The 21,639-nt window shown below is 40.3% G+C and overlaps 1 long non-coding RNA gene across 1 annotated transcript; it reads right to left on the minus strand.

The window, feature by feature from the left end:
• Positions 1 to 8,887: 8,887 nt before the first annotated feature.
• Positions 8,888 to 20,447, minus strand: LOC143155961 (uncharacterized). The gene is made up of 3 exons (XR_012994523.1): positions 20,071 to 20,447; positions 15,764 to 15,881; positions 8,888 to 9,349 (listed from the first exon to the last, which is right to left on the minus strand). It is a non-coding gene; the product is annotated as an uncharacterized LOC143155961 (long non-coding RNA).
• Positions 20,448 to 21,639: the final 1,192 nt, after the last annotated feature.

The raw sequence follows: 21,639 nt of genomic DNA on the forward strand, positions 1-21,639 counted from the left end.
GCTTCTAGCCATAATCCCAAGGGTGTTTTGATAACAAAAGTCTAACTATATCCTCATTGCTCCAAGTTAGCAAATTACTTGGGCTTTTTATTTATGTGTATTGGTAGGGCATCTGGGAAATGATTGTTCATTAGGAGAAGGCTGACATAAACACATGAAATAATATTTTAAGATATGACAAAAGCATTATGCAAGCTGGTGACACATTAGCAATGATTTTAGCAGCTATTTGATTAATCTATGGCAAATGAGCTAGTATATTTAATTACAATTTTATGTGCTGTTGATACTTGTGCTATAAATAAGGGAATTACATGTGGGTCACTCCAGTGTTTGGTTGTGGAATTGTTTACTTGACATACTGATGTCATTAAATTATTATTCCAGATCACTGGGTAATCATGGTGACTTTTTTACAAGAAGGAATCATCTTTTCATTGAGTCAGTTTCTAATTCAGTCCCTGAATTCCTTTAGTTCCAGATCTATTTTAAGCAAAATATACAGAGGGGCTACAAATGTATTTGTGTTGCTTACATCTCTTTGTGTGAAATTCAAGTATGAATAACTTGTTTTGGCATTCCATTTTCTGGATCCTGACCTAAAGCCTGCTGAAAGCAAAGGACGGGCATTCAGGTCTCTTGATATTGCATAATAAAAGTGGGATAGGAATGAGTAACTGGCTTGAAGCCCACGTGTCTCTGCTGACCTGTACCCACACTTCTTCAGGTTAGGTTTTTTTATATAAGAATTGCCTTGAACGAGCAAGATGTGACAGGCCAGTGCAGAGCTGGGGAGTGAGCTAACAAATCATCTGTGGCGATGATTAAGACCAGGGCTAGAGCTCACTCCCTGGCTCTTGCTTATTTAGCAAGGTGTACCTTCACTGACCTCCATGAGGTCTGGGTTAGACATTTGCAGTAGCGTTGTTTGCTACTGACTCATCTGGTGTAGTATGAACAGTATATGAAATGGATGTAGTCTTGACTGACAGTTCATAAGCTCTTCATGACATTTGTCCCCTTGTTTGCATTAAATGTAATGGGAATGAGAGTTCAATGTGTCTAATTTGATTAATACTAAGTGAAAAGCATGGCTGTGCTAGCTAAAAGGTGAGTATGAATTGACAGTTTCACAATAGCTCAACTTCAGTGGTAAGACTAGTTTAATGAGTTCCCATCCTTTCTCCCCCCCCCCATCTCAGTCGGCCCTTTTCTGCCCCCAGTTGCTCATTCCCATGCCCCATCCCTTCCAAAGCAAATGTTATTTTTAATCCAAATCAGTTCAGTGATCCAGTTTAGATTGCAGTTCCACAAACAGTTGTGTTGACACAACTGTGGAGGTGGTACAATATGGGGAGGCAGGAATGGGTGGTTAGGGACAGCATATTGTTAAATGACAGCTTGAAAGTGATACCTGGAAATGAAAGACTTTTTACATTAGACCTATGAAACCATTATCATCATTATACGTCAACAAATCAGAACATAAAGCTCAGTAGAGAAAGTCAACAAAATAAATCATCTTGTCTTCATACAAACCCTAAAGCTGGGGAGTTCTGGTAATCTGCCTTTTTCTGGCTTTAGTTCTGCCAAGCTGAAGCAATAGCTGAAATGTTCAAGACTGTCCTGAATTATAAAATGGGTTGCATATGTTGTTGTTTTCCTCCCCTCCACTCTTGGGTGAGTTTATTTTTCATTTCGAATGTTTCTGTCGAACTCTGTCATTCTACTGCCCATCTAATTCCTCATTCAGTTTTATAGTTAAGCAGTAATTAGAAACTATCGCTGGGGGAAAAAACATGTTTTAGGTATTTGATGTGATCCAGCCTCTTATAAAATATAAACTGCCCAAAAGTAGCGGTAAGAGAATTGCAGAGGACCCATTCTTACCTCAAATTCAAAATAAAATGTTAAAAACTCTAGCTTAGAACAAGTGTTTCTTCTCATAACCTCCTCCAAACAAAGTACAGCTGGGTTTAAAATGGAGAAAAGCAAGACCATGCTTTCTTTTCTTAAAGAATTTGAATTAAGGGAACTCAGCAGAAAGCACAATAAAGCGGGCAGCTGTATAACAGCTACGACAGATCCTTCCCACGTCTCATTGCTTCTACGGACCAAGCCCTCCTGTTTGGAGGGTTGTAGATGGACACATTTGTTAGGGACAAGCTGATGTAACAGTGCGAGTAAGTGTCTCCGGTTCCTCAGTCTCCTTTGACACACAGCAACTGAGACACAGGTGGGACGAGTGGGGAACGGGCAGCGGGGGGATCGGGGCAGGCATGCCTGCCTGAACGCTCAGCCACTGCCCTTGCGAAATCCACTGCCCGTCCCTCTGCTGTGAAAGATGCAGAGAGCTTTTCAGTCCTTCAGAAAATCTTCCAGTAAAAATGAGAAACTATTTTTTCAAGGTAGGAAAAAAAACCCTGATTGGCTCTCTACTTACTCTTTTGTTTGTTTTTTTTTTTAAACAGCTTTACCTATTCATAAAATAAGGCAGAAGGGGGCAAAAGTTTTATCTTCCTCTTGGGTGCTAATAGCCCACAGAGACCCACGAGATAAGAGGGAAAGGCAAGCAGCGAGAGAGCCACATATCAAACCCCGTTCTTTTTTTAATCAGGAATGTAGTGGGAGCAGGAAGGAGGCAGGATCGGGCAGGCTTGAATGAAAACATATCTGCAATAACTTTTGTCTCTAAAATCTTTTCTGTGATGTTTTTTAACAATAGAGCAGACTCCCCTCCTCTTGCATACAGGGCAAGACGAGGCCTTAAAAATTTTCTTCACATTTCTGTTTCCATTGTGGTATGTTTATTGGTTGCGGTAATTTTATGATTGCTTTTCAGTGGCTTAGCAGTGTAGAGTATGTTTTATTTCTACACCAATATCATAACAAATTGCATTCAGCAAACTGTTAAATATGCTAGGGTTTTTTTTTCATTGTAACGTCTCACCTAACCCATGGAAAATGAGTTCTGGAAGATTTATCTTATGACATTATCCTCCCTCACTCCATGACTCCTTGACCTGACTCTCTGCCTGTCATGACCCTGAGGGCACCGAGGATCTCCCTGTCCCTGCCCAACCCAGGGCTCCCCTCACCCTGTCCACGGCCCAGGACCCCAAGTCAGACCCCCGGGGCCGTCAGACCCTGCCCCAGCCATGCCGCAGCAGCAGGGCCAGTCTCCAGCTGCCCACAGCCCTGCCCTGCCCGACCACAGGCCCCATCGAGCCTGGCTGACCCGCAGGCCTACGTCCTCGTCTGGCCTCGGCCCAGCCCCGTCCCCACGGCCCTGCCCAGCCATCTGGGGCCGTGTCTGGCCCTGGTTCCCTTCACTGGGCCTGATCCTGACCCCGCCCGTGGGCTGACATCCCAGCCTGGCATCTCCTTGGCCTCGCCTTCCTCTTTATTTCTGCTCATGTGATGCGTTGGCCAAAGTAGTCCTATTTTTCACCATTTCCTTCAGTAATTTTGCTGAACTTCTGCTCTTCCTCAGAGACTGTGAGCACGTCGTGCACCAGTTTATCTTGAGCTACCCAGATATTTCTTTGCGAAGTAACCGCTACCAAAGCTATCCATACTTCAGTGCGAGTCTAAAAATATTACCACTCCAACTGGGTAGATATGCCCTACATACCTATTGCCCATGTCTAAAGGCGAGGTGTTTCCAGGATTTTCACTGCTTGTTGGGATCTTAGCCACAGACTGAACAATTTCTTTTTGGCTATTCCTATGCACTGTGTACAGAAATACTGTGCATTTCACAAATGTCACAGGTTACGTATTCAAGCTTTTGTCTGTTCTGTGTCAGTTATCTCATACTCTTAGGCTAAAAAGAAGCTCGGAAACAATGTGCAATGTGCAATGGTGGAGCAAAACCCTCTTCTCAATCAGAAAAATAGTTTTTCAAATGAAAAGTGCAAAATCAGCTCTTACAGAGCTGCACATTCAGAAGCCAGGCAGAAAGCTGAATAAACAATAAAATTAGGAACCAAATAACAATTTTCTCGTCTGAATAAAAATTCCAAAGTATTCTGTGGATTTTTACAGCTCTGTGAAATCTGTGGATTTCATAGTTATGACTAAATTTGTTTTCAAGATTTCTTTGCACTGCAGCGCTTCTGTATCATAGAAAGCAGGAGTTCTGGTTCTCCAGAGGAGGAACTAAAACATACAGCATCTAAGGATGGAGGTCCATGAACAGTCTTCCCTCTGACAATGTTCTCCTTTCTAGATGCTTGCTTCCATTCCCTCATTGATATTTATCTCCTCAGTTCTGCCAGCGGAGTCATCGATAAGATTTTACTCAATAGGATTAGCAAAACGTTCTAAGCTAAGAAAAATCCTCCAGAAAAAAAATGTCTTTTCAACCCAGATTATTTCACTCATCTAATTTAGAGCACAGCACTGAACACGCGTTGTCCTGCAACATGGGCATGGCTGAGGAGGTGATAAATTGTACGAGAGAGGGAATGAGTAACTGGGGCGAGAAAGGATGGAAATCTATTAAATTGGCTTTGCCACCAGAGAAAACAAAGTCTGGAACTACACTACAGCCCTTGTCTGAGTAGGGCTGGACAATATGAAGATTAAAAAGCACTCATAGCTGCCCTGGGCTCATCTATATGAGCATCCCACAGGATATGCTGCAGATGCTGTGCAACAGCAGGGAATTTAAATAAACAAAGTACTGTTAAAACAAGGCTCCTAGGGTTAAGCATAGTTTGGTTACAAAATTAAAATAAGTCTATCCTTCAACAGAAAATCATCCTTTTATTTTTCTAGTGGAAAACTAGAACAAGTGTTTTTAAAGAAGTCCATATTTGCACATCTAGGTTGGTCTTGCAAGAAATTTGTGAGAAAATCACAAAGGAATAAGAATTGAGACCGACTGTGAGGTTTTGGAACTTTATGGGGAAAGTATTACCTGGGCTAGGAGAAGAAGAGTTTTGTTTGGTATGTGTAGGTGTATGCTCTTAGTGTATTAGCTGACTCTAAGTCTATGGTGTTTTCAGCATAGGTGCTGATTAAGAGCTTAGATTTATGATTACTTTATAAACGGTCATGGCAGTTTAAGATGTTTACACCTGACGTGTGGTTTGACGGTGGAACCATCCTCCAGTACAGGTGTTGTAAGGGATCTTGAGAGGGTTTCCTAGTCACAGATCTGGTCGGGTTAGTGTCCGTGTGGATGCCTGTGGCAAGGCAGGGGGAAAGATTCTCCTGGGCTATCTCTGATGTCAGCTGAGCTCTGGGGGCAAAGACCTTCTGCTGAGGATTAGTAACAAAGCTCAGAGTGGCTAATTGTAAGCCCCAGTTAGATCCAGAAATTATCACCTCTAGCACCTTGCAAACCAAATTAGCTGACAGAGCCTCCGTGCTTCCCCCGTTCTCCTCCTCCCTGGATTACACTGAAGTGAAACGTGACGGGATCTGGCTCTCATCAGGGTTTAGGAAATCGGCCTACTGAATGCTAGGCTTGAACTCAAAAACTTCCAAATGTCTCTGTGATGATTATATGTAAACCAGAAAGAATTTTCTGTGAAATAATAGTAATGCTATTATTAGCTTTGCCATTGGTAAAGTGCATTCATTACTCAGTGCTTACGCTGAGCAACCACAGCCTCTAATAGACCACAAAATTGTCGACTGCTAGCTGAAAAGGAGCTTAAAATGCATACTGATTTGCAGTAATTTATTATCGGTCATTCTAGGAAAAAGCATGGAATTAGCTGAATACTTCTGTTGCTAATAAAGTTATACCAAAATGGGATTCCATGGGATTCTGCTATCATTCAATAATATTAAACATGCTCTTAATAACCTTGCACTGTTAATAACCTTCTCCTGTTAATCTCTGTATAATGTGAAACTACGAATTAAGAAGTCTTTTCATGTACAGGGGCAGAACTTCATTTAAAGACCTTGATGGTGCAAGAAGCAGACTGAAATAAATCCATATTGCAAACAGTCAGCTAATGGATGCGGAGATAAAGAAGGACTTGTAAAGGCAGAAGCAGTGCAATGTCAAATCTATCTTTTGCACAATTTCCTACAGAAAATATTCCCATTAAAAGCAGGAATGTAGCAATAAATGAGTGGCTTGTGCAAGCTAAGAAATGTAAATGGTGAAAATGATCAATAAGGCTGATAAAATAAAATTTCTTTATATTTGGTCAGATGGAAAATGAAGATTAATGGACTCTGATTAATCCCGTATTTAACTTTGGAAATCCACTGGTGTGGAAATACCAAATAGCCTATTCACTTTTTATTTTTATATCAATATACAAGCCAAAACTTATGCTGATTTTATAAACACTGTTTGTGCTTATCTTAGTTTACCATTTGTGCTTATCTTGATTTAACTTTCATTAAATTAAAATCAGACCATGGTATGGATGACTTTTATTCTAAATTTTTCCTATAACTTTTTTCTTTTATTCTTAAGTGCAACAGTCTGTTTTATTTTAATAGAGTCATTGAAATTGACTGAAATAATAAAACTTATACAGCTAACATATCCAGTTGGTGTACCCTTGCCACACAGCCTGGACAGATCGCAGCATTGGTAAAAACATTTTTCTGGCAGCAATCCTTTCAGAAAAAAAAAAAAAGGCTTTCTTTTGTTATTTTTTAGGGGTTGGGGCTGTTTAACACAGAAAAAAAAGACTGGTTTTGAAATACAAGCATAATTTACAGAGCGAGGTGATTTAAAAGTTATTTTTAATTATTTCATCATTAATAAAAAATAGAATTTCTTCCTGCAAACCCTGCTGCTCTTGTGTCTTTAGCCCATCCCAGCTACAACACTACTACCACTGTTTTCATAACAAAGTAGTAGAGGAGCGTGTACTGTTCAACGCATTTATTTCAAGCCTGACACTTTGCAAGCAGAGCTGCGGAAAGAGGAGGGTCACACCCTTCAGCCAAATACTGGCAGGTCATTCTGTCTTACAGCGGGGCCCGCTCTCACCGCACAGCCCTGGAGGAGTATTTCTGCAAAATGTGAGGACCAGGGACCAACTCCTCCTGCTGCTGAAACCAAGTGGCACCGAGAGGTTTATGCCCGCGCTGCTCAGGCACAGCTCCTCAAGCAGGATGGGTGTCCGTGCCGTGAAGCGCATCGTCCTGTGACCTCTGTGATGCCCCGGAGGTCCAGGACATAATTACCCCTGTTCACGTGGGAATTTCTTTTAGGGAACGAAGAGCCAGCAATGTCGATGATCAGGGGTCTGATGCTCAAGTTCGGTTTCTGGGCCTCTTTATTTAACTTGTCGATGGGCCCTTTCTGTCCCCAGTACAGTATACACCCGCCACTCCGTCTAGGCACGGTCTTACAGAGCTTGTTCACATCGGCAGGGGGCCTGGGACATGGCTTGGATTGCAGCTGTTTATGTCTGAGGATACATGAAGCGTCTAGCAGCGGGCAGCCCAAAAAGCCAAGGATCTCCCAGCCAGGAGGGGGAATACAGGAAGTGCATTCAGACAGGGAATGAGTCAAAGCTGAACAGCGAAAAAGGCCGGAATCTGCTTGGTTGCAAATGTTGGAAAGCGTGTCATGAATGTGGCAGAGAACTTCAAATGCAGGCATTTGGGTCCCTGTTTTTTCTTCATTTTTCTGGGTATCCCTCTTAAAACACCTAGAGACTACTCAGCTGAATGCTAAGCACCAATAATTGCAGCAGAAGTGAACAGGAACTGCTTTTTGACATTATGAAGGCCTAAAATTGCTAAGTACTCTGAAAAATCCAGCTGGAAAGCATGTTACGTGGGGAAGCAATATTAGAGGACCGTCTTTACTTTTTTCAGCATCTCCACTCACAACATGTAAGAGGAAGATAATAATAGCACCAGGGTGTCGGGAAGATAAATTCATTAATATTTGCAGAGAAATAGAGTACTACAATGAGAGCACCATGGAAAAGCCCACGAGAAAATGAGTGATTCTCTATTCAGTGCAGCATTCAGATGGTGTGCAGTAAATAATGGATGGGGCACGCGTTGAGAGGTGAGTCTAAAAAGACATATTGAACAACTACCCACTCACTGAGCTCTGTTCATCCTTTCCCGATCCTGCTATCTGCACCTCCCATGGAGTATGTAAAAGGAAAATAAATGCTGTCTGACTTTGGAGCAGCTGGATAGCCTTAATCTCACCTAATTTTAGCCTATAAAATAAGACGCCTAGTCTGTGCTTCCCCTGTAGTCAGTGAAAAGAGATAGGTACCTTAGGAGGCGATTCATCACGCTACCTCTGACACCCGTGTTAGGATGGGGTGATCACCGTCTGGTGGTGTCTCTCTCTTTTCCTGGACACACACTGAGGGACACACACTGAGGGAGTGCAGAGAAACAGTTTGGCTTAGTCCTCCAGCGCTGAGATGACTTCAGTGTTTAGATTAATCCCGCCCTAAATCTCAATCTGAACGGTACAGTGTGCCATCCCAAAACAAGTAAATCATTTTAACTGCCTTGTTTTCCTTCTAGTTTTCTGTGAATCATGATCTGTTTTGCACTGTAAAGTCAAGGTGCTGAAATTTGCATTAGACTGTCACTGACAAGACGCTTCAAAGATGCCGTTTGTGGGGCAGCTGGAGAGTGATGGAGTGATGCCTGATTAGATGTAGAACAGCTGCTTGTGGTGACTGGTATTGACTGGAGACAGATCCCTCCCCTTCTTTATGTCAGTCTATGTAGAAGGTTCCTTCATAGTACATGCAACTGAGAAAAGTACGTGATTTAGAAAGAGGCTGCTTTGCATTAGGAAACAAGCATCCTTTCTTATCCTGGGCAAATTATTTTAATCATTCATATCACAAATCCGACCTTTGTATTATGCCAGGGTGAGAAATCAGATATATTGCACAAACCTGTTAGCAAATAATGCAGAACCGCAGAAGAAATTTTATTTTGTGGTTGAACATGTATTTAATTTTAAATCCAAGATGACGGGGAGAAATAAAAGCTCAAAGGAAACAAAGTTGGTTGCATTTAGATGGGGGGCGGGGATATTTTTCTGGGCATGAATTTTTTTTTAATTAATTTATTGTCTTTTCGTTATTAAAATGGAGCTGTGAGAGCTTACCTCTGTATTATGAGGACCAGTCCCTTATGAGATTCTGAGGACTGGGCTTCTAGCTTTGAAATGACAAATAACTAGCCTGGATTTAAATATCTTTTGGTTTTCATGAAACCATTTCTGAGCTCAAATCCAGTTGTATTATGTTTGCCATTCGTTCTCTTCTTTTTCATGGATTGCTATTACAAGGCATCTTTTGTGAATGAAGCTCGTGCCCGTATTTTCTGATGGTTAAGTTGGAAAACTTACTTTGAAAGGACATTTCAGATTCTGTAGGAAAATACAGGATAAAGAGGTTAATTAACAGAATGCTCAACAATCAATCATCTTCAATTAAAATTTTGCTATAGTTAATGCAGTCACAAGTCTGTGTCAGTCTCTGTGCTCCAGGGACAAGTCAAATACATAATGCAAATCCACCCTGCTTCTCTTCATAACATTAATATTCATTCTATAAAATTTTCATGGTAGGTGAAGTTCTGCATTTTATTTTCTAACAGCAACTCAAGATAACAGTTTTATGCTGGTCTTCATTCACTAAACACTTAGGTTTCTTGTATCCCCGATCAGGCAAATACTTTTCCACCTGCTTACACTAAGCAGGTCTACCGCATCCTATAATCAGTGCTGAAAACAAATCAATAAATAAAAGAGCTGACCAACGGAGACATTATCAAAGATAACTCCTTGGTGCTCAATGTTCAGTATGGCTTTAGAAGCCACCGTGGCTTCCAACTGTCACCTCTGGTATCCCTAAGTGTAGAGGTGGAATTGCCAAAGAGGTACATTCCCTACTTCTAGCTATCGCTAAGACACTGCTGGTTTTTACACTTCTGCAGTGACCTGCAGGAAGTGATCATCTGTAGACTGGATAACCACTACTGAATTTCAATGGACTGATTTTAATAAGTTTCCACTTTTGGTTGTCAAAAAGCTTTACCGGAGGTTAGTGTTCAGAGATGTTAGAAATGACTACATGAATACACCTCGTTTGCTTCAGTGAAAAACTAGCTTAAATTAGTTTAAATGGCTTTGCACTGCAGTGGCTGAAGAATACTCACAGGGTTTGTTCTGCCATGGAAGTGATATCACATAGAGAGGTGACGCAAAGCAGCTAGAAAGTGAAAAAATCTTGTGTCCATGTGTCCTGCACCGAACATCTCTCCATGTCCCACTGAGCCCAACCACATCAGATGGTGTGCTGAAAAAACACTTTCTAAATGCTGGAATTCATTCTGTGTCTTTCTGAAGGTCTGTGATGTGATGTCCCACCTCTTCAATGCCCAAAACATGTAATGGCACTCTCTATATTCCCATCTATTCACAGGTTTGAAAAAATGAAGACAAAGGCTTCTGTACAATCCTTCCCTCAGCCATTATCTACCCGTATTTACATTACTTTGCTAATTTATTAAATTATTAAGTCGATCCCATATGCACACTGCAAACTTCAGCCTGTAAACAGACAGCTTTTTCTGGGCTTTACTGTGCTAGAGCCAGCAGGGCCCTGCCTTGCCACTGTTGTAACACTGTCTGCAGAAGGACTTGTGTGAGTGCTCTTTAACTTCTGTCAAAGTCCGTCTGGATAGTGCAAACCCCCAGAGCTACTTCTACGAAAAGCTATGGGTAAAAGGCAGAAATAAGAAGCTGAGAAAGGACCACCTCTGGCCAGAACAGCTGCTTGAACAACTATCTGTGGCTGCAGAGCAGTTTAGCGTGGAATGGTTGCAAGAAACTAAAGAGGTCTCATAAATGTTGGTACGCGATGATACTAGTTCGGATTCACGGCGTTTTCAATGCCTGCTATCATCCGGGAAGGTTAATGGTCAGACACCTCACTTGCCATCAATAAGCAAGTAACTCGATTGCTACTTGCGAACATGCGGTAAAGCTTGGAGCTATATAATGTTTTGGGGTTTTTTAAAATTGCCTTTCTTAAATGTGTTTTTTGTCAGTTCATTTTTCATTTCAGCTTGTGAGAGTGGAACAACGAACTAACTGACTATTAGAGAGTACATTAGATTATATTAATTTTAACAAGACTATAGTCACTCAGCAGTCCTGTTACCTAATACTCTCTTTCTGAAAGATTGTTTTGAAAATCAGATATTTTCATTTACTGGCAAGGTCTGGATTGAAGAGAAATGTCTTATGCAGCTAACTGTAACTGAAATTCACGATGCAGCAGCTATAAATCGAAACTAAGTAAACAATTCTCTTTAGTGTGTAGACATTTTTCTCCATGCTTCAGGGCCTTAATACTGATTTCTTTATGCTGACCTTTGCTCTTGTCGATTGACTCTCCTGTCACTATCTGCCAGTTTTCTGTAACTGTTCATGCCACATATACTGTCCTTTCTGCTGTATTTTCCAGCTATTCCACAGTGTGTTTCTTTCTCCTTCCCAATTCTCCTTCTCTGAAAGCCTTGAGAAAACATCTGAGTAAAACTCCAAGCTAAGAATAAGTTAGCTGCATCTTTTTTTTTTGTCTCCTGAAGACTTAGAGTTTCTATAATGTGTTGCTTCCTCTGCTTTTTTTTTTCCCCTGCTTTTTTTCTCCTCTGTTTCAAACTAGTCCATGTTAAGCTGCATTACTTTTTACTTAATGAACTAAAATGTTGGGGCAGACGTGTTGAGGAGTTTAAGAAATCTGCACTGAATTTTTGCTTAGGTGTATTATGGTTTTTGAGTGAAAACCAGGTGAAAGACAGCAGCTGTATTTAATTTGATAGGGATCTCTCCTGAAAGAGTCAGAAAATGTTCCAGTTTTTGCCATCCTCCCAAACAGAACTATGTGCAGTACCTTTTATTTTCCTGTTTTGAGCCAATGTATGTTCTGAGTTGCCAAACAGGAGAATCAGCGTACAACTAATATTATTCCGAAGTAGATTGCTGAGTGACATTTTAAATTATGTATTCCCACTATTGTGCCTAACCCCCTTCCAGTCTCTAATTGTGGGTCCCTTTTTGTGCATGTTAAGTAGTTTTTCATCTTGACTGAATTCTAATTTTATCTGAACCTTTGCAAGTATGCATGCTAATTAAATAAAAAAATCATTTTGCATTCATTTTGAAACTAGAACATGTTTTCAACAAAATGTTTCCGTTTCATAAATGTGAAATTGCAACTATTCCTAGCTTTGTCACTCAAAAAGATTTTTTTAATGTTATATTTTTAATATATTTATGAGATACACATTAAATTTATCACTTGTTTTCTGTAGTTTATAGTAGCATTCTTGTTAATAAGACAAAAATAACCTAAAAAATATATGTATATATTTCTAATACAAGTTACAGAATAAAATACAAGACAAAACAAATATAAGTTTTTTTTCCTAGAGTAATTTTAAGGAATCTTTGTGCAAAAACAGTCATAGTGTTCCTTTTATTAATTTATTGGAGCTATCAGATGTAATTCCATTTTAATTTTATATATTTAAAATGATCCCACTCTACTTCCGATTACACACATAATAATAGGTATTATTTTAAAATGAAAGGAACCACAAAGAAGATAGCTTTCTAATTATTTCTTACCTAGTACTGAAAAGGAGGGACAATGAAATACAAATGATCACTTGAAGATTTAAGTGCTTAGTTATTAAATGATTGAAAGTGTAAAGGAAATAACTAATTTTAAAGTCAATTTGAAATGTAATTCCCCATTATGCCATCAGCAATCCAGGCAAACTATGATTTACCAATGCAAAATTCAGCCTCATATTAGGAAAGAGAAGACCTATGTCATTAGTTGCTACACCTCATTTGCATTGGTTTTCAACAGAGATAACTTGATGCAAGCTGGATGGAGTGCATTGTTTTGAACAATTCACAAGTTGTTTAACTTTATTACAGAGGTATAACAATAAAGAAAAAGCTGTTGATGAATGCATTACCTTTCAATCTGAGTTAAGAAATTTAGGTCTCACTACTGCTACAGTTCTTTTCTAACTAAACTTCACCTAAAATTCTCTTGTAACTAGAATTCGTAGTGTTCATCATAGAAAACATAAATACTGCAATGTCTTCCCAGTGAAATGGGACAACGTGCTGCAATTCGCCATCTCATGAAATCAAACAATTATCAGGACCATAAGGCTCTGGAACAATATTCTAATAGGGATAAGTTGGGTTAATAACCTGAACTGCTTTGAAGAAGAATGCCAATGTAAAATGGGTGATAGCGTTACCTGAGCATCGTGATGAGGTTTTTGTGGTGGCAGAGGATCCTGACAAGAAGACAGAGGCAGGCTCTCTATTCCCATGTCTATACTGCCAGTTTTTACAGTGAGGAAAATTAACTCAAACACATGTACTCCAGTAGACTATATGTTATAAAAGTTTCTAAGCCACAGAACAAACAGTATTAAGCACAACAGTGACTAATAGATGAGAATCTGAACACTGTTCAGACAGTAAAATAGTAATTAAAACCTATTTAAACATTTTCCTTGTGAAGTAATGGTACCTTTGAGCAATATATTATTGGTTTAATATATTTTTGGCCAGCCTTATTCAGGACCAAAAGGACAAGCCTAACTCCTAACTTGGCTACTCCTATCATGAAATTCTGATCTATCAATGCTGAAGAGCTACTCTTCTGGCATCAGATATATGAGACAGAAGAATTACCAATATAATTAGGAACTCAATATTGATCTGAGAGTAGTTTAACAATTGTTAATTGTATAAGCTAATTGCTGACAATTAGCATAAAGCCAACACACATGCCTAAAAGCCAGCCTGAATCCCATTTTGTTTTTTCTGAGTAGTTCAACAGTTATGATCATAGGCCCACAGCTGATTTAAATCACGCCTCCTTCACTGAGTGATCCAATAAAGAGAAGGTATAGTATTTATGATTGTGGAACAATGTCATAAATATTCCAAGACTTAGAATATTTAGAATTTTAGTAATTATTTGAAAATATTAGAAGTTCTCTAATTGTTATATTGGAAAGCACAGGGCTTATAAAAAGCAACTTGAATACACAAGGTCTTTTTTTAAAAAGTGTTCAAAAGGACTTTTAACCACAGGCAGACCAGATTTCTTTGAATACAAAGTCACTAGTCAGTCATTCTGTTGGGGCGGTGATCTATTCACCACTGTATCACAAAAGTGGTAATTTTGTCCTGACAATGCATTCACTTCTCCTCCTCTGATCCAGCTGAAACACAACCTTTTATTTTTTGTGAGATCAGTATTTAGTGAGATCAGCAAGCATCCATGTCACCTTGTGTGCCAGCATGGCAGGGGCAGCAGGCACGTGTGGCCAAGGGCGAGGGGGAAGAACTTGCCCCATCAGCGGACATGACTTTTCAAACTGGCTTAAAGTGATTATGATACTGTGCCTTTGATGTGGTATCAGCACCTTTCTCTAATCGTGTGAGGATTTTCAAACTGAGTTTTGATTCATCAGTGAGCCCTTCTCCTGAAGGTAACAGGACCTCTGCCAGAAGAGTCTTTTATTCACCTTCATAGACTGCCAATCCATTGGACTGAATCAAAATAAATTAATTGATTGAAACCTACCTGATAGTTTTAAGAAGGTTTGGGTTGGTTTTTTTTTTGTCTGCCTCTGTTTTAAGGAATGCTGCCACTGATTTCTCTGAAGCAACGCCTGGTAAGGACCCCTAGCTAAAAATTTCCCCCTCTCCTAAATGTGGAGAAGAAATATGTGATGTTCCTATCCAGGGAACTAGGAGGAAGCACTCTATCTTCATAATGAAGAAGGGAGAAACCACCTGAAACACGTTAAATACATCAGCGCAGAGGTGGCCACTACCTAGCCAACAGAGTAACTATGGATGGTCTACAGAAACCGTTTTTTCACAGCAGTGGTCATTTCCCTAGCGTTTCCCAGTCAAAACATATTGTGTAGTGGACACAAGGCTTGTTGTACTTCACGTTGTATCAGCTGACTCCTTGGGAAGAAGATATTAACATATCTTCCGCTACGTCTCAGATGCACAGCTTCACATTGCTATGGTTACACCGAGAGGAGAGTACCAGACCCATGTTCTGGCTTGGGTATGGCCGCGCCAACTGCAATAGCGGTAGCTGTGTTTACACAGTATCACTTGGAAAAGGTAAGTGATATCAGCTGAAAATGCCAAATAGCAGCAAGTAAAAGAATGCTTTAAAAAGAGCACAGCTGGGGCAACTTAGAATAGTATATTGCTCCTGCTGGCTGCTCTGCTCTTCTGGAAGAGATTGTTGCCCCTTTGCAAACCTGACAGAACAGGCACTGTGTGTGCTCTTCAGCTGCCACAGCCTCAAGCTTGGCGTACTACCTTAAATGGCCACCAATTCCAGTTAAACCTAATGTGCTGGACTGTGGGCTGGTGGAGCTGGGAAGCAAACATGCTGTTTTTGCTGTAGGTGTGGTAACCTCCACAGAGAGGTGCAGCAGACCGCTGGGGGCACTACCTGCTTAAATTGTTCCAGCATGAATCACCAAAGGTTCCCTGGTGGAACCCTACTTTAAGGCACCTTTATGCAGTTTGCTTGCTGTTGTTCATGAGTAAAATATCCTTTTGCTTAACTCTCTTCTGAGGATTAAATTAGCATTAAAGAGCCTGCGGCTTGGTCTCCAGCATTTCATGTGGCAAACAAATGGTATGTGTGGTGACCTGATCAATCAAATCGCCTTCGTACAGTGATCACATGTATTTTCTTACCTCCTCTGTCTTTCTGTTTCAGGGCCTTTCCAGCACAATAGCTCTAATGAATCCTCTTCCTGAGGAGGTTGATATGTTCTCATAAGACAACCAGTAGTGTAAAAGGTCTATTTCTTAGCTGAAAAACAAGGCACAGAACAATATTAAAATTTACATTTTCTAGAGGCTCTCATCTAGTTCATCTTCCCTGGCAATTTAATCCATCCTGTTCATATATTACCTTTCCCAGTAAGAAGTTTTACTTGAGTTGCCAATTTACTCTTAATTCTAGACTGTACAAAACCATTCTGACTTGTCTAAAGTTACACTTAGAACCAAACTGTATACCTATTAAATTTGGCAAAAAAATCTTTCATTATTTCAGTGGGTGTCAGCCCTTAGGCCAAGATAATTCGAACGGGTTTATCTGCACTGGTGTAGGTATGTCATACATACAAGCTCCACTCTCTAGCAAAAGCAGAGGGTGGAGCTTGCGCACTAACTGTGCAATGTGATTTAGGACCTCTACACAGCCACGTGATGTCCATTTCATCCTGTTCTTGCCACTGAAAATTTAGAGGGATGACAAGTGAACGGTAGCGTTTAAAGAGGTTGTCACCTGTAGCTGTTTGGTCCTCCGTCCCTCCTTTTCTCCCTGGCCAAGGTCTAGGAGGCAGAATGGCAGTGTACTCTCCACTGCCTCAGGAGAATGGCAGTACAGAACATGTGAGTGATCCTCAGCCAGTTTACAGCAGAGTCGGGGAGCTTAACGTAAATTTCTGATACAAGTGAACTTAAAATAAGCTGTCAGGTTTTGGACTGATGGTAACATATGGACTTGCATTCGATCCCCCTAACTCCTGGCTGGGAGGTGGTTTTCTGTCTGAGCAGTTGTTGCACAGGTCACAACACTGCTTATAATGGACTTTGTTTTGCAAACAGCAGCACACTCTGATAATGTTTTAATCTCCTAGATCCTCAGTATCCTCTCAGGAGAGACACCCCTCTGTTTTCCCCCATTATCTCCTTTAATCTTTCTTAGGTAAAACTGGCTTGGTTAACACAACCTGCCAATACATGGCTATGGATGATAGTAATTTCAGGCACCCCAGACAGACCTGGAAGAGGATGCATGTCCACAAGCTAAGGTCTTAAACTGGGGAACAAGAGTGACCAACCTTGGGCAAGATAAAGCGTTTCCCAGACACAGTTCTCCATTCTCACCTTTACTGTGGGGATGACTAAGTTATGAATGAAGTTGCTAATGGCCATGGATTAAAAAACTGCACATCAGTGCCGGTTTGTTTTGACAGACCTAAAAACTTTGGGGTTATGGCTGCTTCCCAAAAAGCCTAGCCCATCTTGGAGTGGAGTGAGTAAACTCAAAAGAGGGGAGAAAGCTAGACCAAAATAAGATGACTGTGAGCAGGAAACACTACAGCCACGCCAGCATAAGCCATTCTTGCTCCTGAGTCAGAGTCCTGTGTGAGCATGAGTCAAATCCCTTAACTGTGGCAGCAGAGCCACGGAAGATTTGTAGCTACAGCACCTTATTGCGGCTCCTAAGCAAAGCCTAAAGTAGGAAAAAAACCTGTATGTAAAAATTAAACAGCTGACAGAACTGAACAAACAGGAATGAAACCAGGTTAACATCGAGAAAAACTGTTACCTTACAGGTACGCTTTAGTGAGAAAAACTATCTGAAGACATTCATTTAAAAACAGTCACCTTCCTGTATGTAACCTTTTTTACTTTCCCATACTTTGTGCTGCTGGAAAATTCCTACAGTTCTTTAAAAAAAAAAAAAGGCATCAAAATGTGCCTGGATACTGGCTTGTCACTGGGTGATAGTAGTCATTTCAGACATACGCACATACAGAGAACTGCATATGTAAAATCTACTCAAGCTAGTATGATGAGCAGAAAACCAAAAAAGAATGGTGTGAAAAAAAAAGGGACGGAAGAAATGTAGTGATTTTAGTAGGAATGCACTGACTGTGTATTTTCTGTAAAATATGAAGGGATAACCAGCCGTTTTTTTTGGTGACTGTGGGTCCCCTAAACTTGAATGAGTTTTTCATATTCTTGTGATTCTGTTTACCATATGCAAAACTGACAGTTCTTAAAATATATGTAAATAAGTGTTATTTATAAAGACAGTCCGGTCATAGATGTAATGAATCCAAATAGATTTAGCCTTAGCTCGGTTCAGTGTTATTTTCCAAGCTCCTCTCTTCACATGCAAGAGTCATGCATTTAGAACAGGCTGCCTGAGGTCATAGACAGGATTTAACGAGTGCAAGCCTGCTTAAGGAGGCCGATTTGAACTGAGTGGATACAGAGCCTTATTTATGACACAAACATAATCTGAATGAAATTGGTTTATGTCTTGTTCGTGTTTAAGAGTACTGTGCTACCTTATGCAATATTTGCATTGGAAAATAAGAGATTTGCATGGAAGTGAATCACCAAAATTATTCACAAGGCATTACAGGATTTTACAGTGGATCTTTCATAAGGGAATCAGGATGGATACTGTGGCATTGATTTAAAAATATCATTTGGATGCTATGTGTGAAATTTTGTTAATTTCTTTTAGTAAAAAGACTGTCTCACCATCATTTTGAATTTAAAATATAAAATCTCCTATCTTTCAAATAATACCTTTTGCTCTAGAAGGCTTGCAACCTATCTATCTGCATCACAGTGTTAGTGCAGGCATTGAACATGGGGAGACAATTTAGGCAGAATGAGAAAGCACCGTTTGGAGCACATAAGGTCATCTCTTGAATAGGAGGATTTTCTGCTAGCAGCTGGCACTGCTGAATCTGACCAGTGACTGGAAGGCATCTTGCCAGAAGCTAGGACTTAAAAAGATCTTCAGGCCGGGGAGCACAAAATTGAAATGGAGAGGAGCTGATCAGCTTTTTTTCTAGTTTTAAAGATAGGTCAGGGAGGTGAGTGAGGCAATGATTGATGGGGTTGGCACTTCTGGGTTTGTCTATGGGGGAAAGCTGCACTGAGGTAAATTTAATTAGCTTTGAAGCCAGTATAGTTACTGTAGTGCCTGTCCATGTTATGTACCTTCTTGGTACAGGAGGACGTTTTTCATTTTCAACCTGTCAGTAAAATATTCAAGATAAATAGGAAAAGTCATTCTTACTCTGTCATAGCAGTATACACATGAAAGTTTGTTCTGGTACAAAGTTAGGGCCAAATCCATGCCAGGAAAGATTTGTCAGAATAGCCTTCCCAGCAAGCCCTCTTAAGACAGGGAGAGCCTGTATGAGCAAGAAAAGTCCTTTACCTATGTAACATACATCAGTGCAAAAGTGCAAAATAAGCTGTACCACTTTTGTGCCACGGTAAGTGGGCTTCCCCTCGGGCTTTTACCAGTATAAAAAGGATGCAAGACAAAGCACCTTACTGGCCATTTGTACAGCTGCCAAGGTTACTTGTTATGCCAACCACTATGTCTGTTTAAATTCACATCTACCTTATTTCATACTATGCCATTCTCAAGACTAGTCCTGCATAAAGCCACCACCAGCCACACTAATGCAGTGTTGTGTCTATACCATGGTTACTAGTCATGTTCTAATGCAACAGCGAACACACAGAAGAACATTGGTAACACATGATTTTGCAAAGATACCCTAATGGAGATGACTCTGTTGATTTGGACTTGACTTTACGGCTAAAAAGATCAACTAATTTTTTTTTTTTTACCTCAGAGAAACCAACATGTGTCAGCTCTCAAGATAAGATGCTTTAATTTTGTATTGAGGTGAATTTTCCAAGGTCAGTCCCAGGCAAGAGGACTGGGCTGACCTTGCTGAACTAACCTTGTGGTAAAATTAAAGTATCCAGCACTTGGTTGTGTTTCCAGTTTGGCGTATCTGACATATATTAGTGATTTTTATGCAAAAATTGTGTATCTTTTTTTTAGCAGCAAAGACCTAGTCTTTATAATCTGCTTTTGTGTTACCTCAGAAGCAATTCTGTAGTCCACCCTCCACACAGCACAAAGCTTATCAGAGAGACCTAAATCCTACATACGACTGAAATTCGCTGTGGATATCTGTATCTATGACAAGTCCTCTGAACCAGGGAGCAGTATGTCCAGAGTGTTTTGTCATCCTTGGTGATGCAATTTGCGTTTGGAATAATCATGTCTACACAGTGCTCTGGAATCGCTATGTCTACACAGCTGTTACAACACTGCTGCTTTGCATTCTTGGAAGATTCCATGGTTTAGTGCTTTGCCCCTGTTTTTTTCCATGCTGCTCATTGTGAAAGATCCCACCAGAAGGTAGTGGAGTACTTACCACGATTTCTCTCATTTCATCACAACGTTCGAAGTGAGCTCTGCTTTCAAAGGACTGTTGGGCATCAGGCAAGAAGCACTGAAGACCACTGGGAGTTTCCTGGTGCTATTTGTATGTCTTTAGGGACAGGGACATGTGCACAGCTGAAGCTGAGCAGAGACAACTGACTAAAATAATGCATGAAATGGTGAGACTCAGTAGTGACGCAGAACAGGGACAGCCAGCAATTTCAACAGGGTTTGGGAATATTAACTTTCAAGAGCCTTAAATGGAGAAATTGCCCCGCAACTGTAAGAATGGAACATGTCATAACAATTTCTCTTGGCACGGTGAAATATACTTACCCATTTTCATCTGAAGGCTCGTGTTCTCATTTGGTAACCATTTCTGCAGAGAGAAGAAATCCACAGGAAAAATGGTCAGGATTATTGTGAAGGAGTTATGCGCAACAACTAAAAAACTGTCTGGCTTATATGAGTGGGCAATGCACAGGCATTTATTCATGAGTTTAAGTATTTGAAGGTAGCTAATTGTGTTTAGGTCATTAATGTGACCGATAAGGCTATTCTCACTTCAGATGGCACTTAACAGAAGGCAGCATTTTTCTATGATGTAGCAAAGACAGATGAACACCATGGGAGACTTACTAATATTAGAATGATGCAATGGGTAGGTCCAAGAAACCTACATTTTTAGAAACGCTGGACTATTCAATGCTGTTTTTTTTCTTTAAGGGAAAATATAGAAAACACTAGTGCTATGATTATTCTTGTGTGTCTGAAAGACTTAGCATACCCATACACCTATGTTTCCCCTGTTTATGAAGCCTTTCACTGGATGCTTAATTAAAGAAAGGCTCATTTATACCCAACCAAGTGGGGTGATTTTAGATCGTGCATTAACAACACTCAAAAACTAGATGCTTGATTGGCAATATCTGCCTCATGTGAGAATTATTTCCTCTATGTTATGCACATTCTTTCACAGCAAAGTAAACAGAGAAACACTGAGACATTTTGAGTAGTAAAAGAAGTAGTGATGGTGCACTCCTCCATCTGATCGGGAAGACAACAGTCAGGGATGCCCTACAATTCAAATGTGAAATGAGTGCAGATTTGTGAACAAAATGGATGCCCTCTTAGGGCAGGAGTAGGGAAATTTGTACACATGAAGGGTTTTAATGTATCATACACAGGGATTTTACTGAATTCTGCAAAGATTTTTATATAATCAAGCAACGTTATGAAAATCATTTCAGAAGATATGTTAGTTAGGGCAAGAGAGCAGGGGAAAATATTCCGTGGAACTGTAGAAATACACTATCCCTTTGGGCAGATGAATGAGTTTACGGGGTCTCACGCTATGCACATTTTATTTGTTGCTTTGCAATGTGGAATGTGGAAGGACAAACTTGTACCCGCAGACTGCTGTTAAAAGGTGCTACGTCAGTAGATACATTGTTAGAGAAAGGCTGATAGACACAGAGAGCGGGGTTTTGCCTTTGAAAAAAGCGTATTTAGACTTACCTGCTCTCTGACTCCTGCAAAAGCTGTTTCTGAAGGGTCACGA

This window comes from Aptenodytes patagonicus, chromosome 1 (assembly GCF_965638725.1).
Source record: "Aptenodytes patagonicus chromosome 1, bAptPat1.pri.cur, whole genome shotgun sequence".
In the NCBI taxonomy this organism is placed as follows: Eukaryota; Metazoa; Chordata; class Aves; order Sphenisciformes; family Spheniscidae; genus Aptenodytes; species Aptenodytes patagonicus.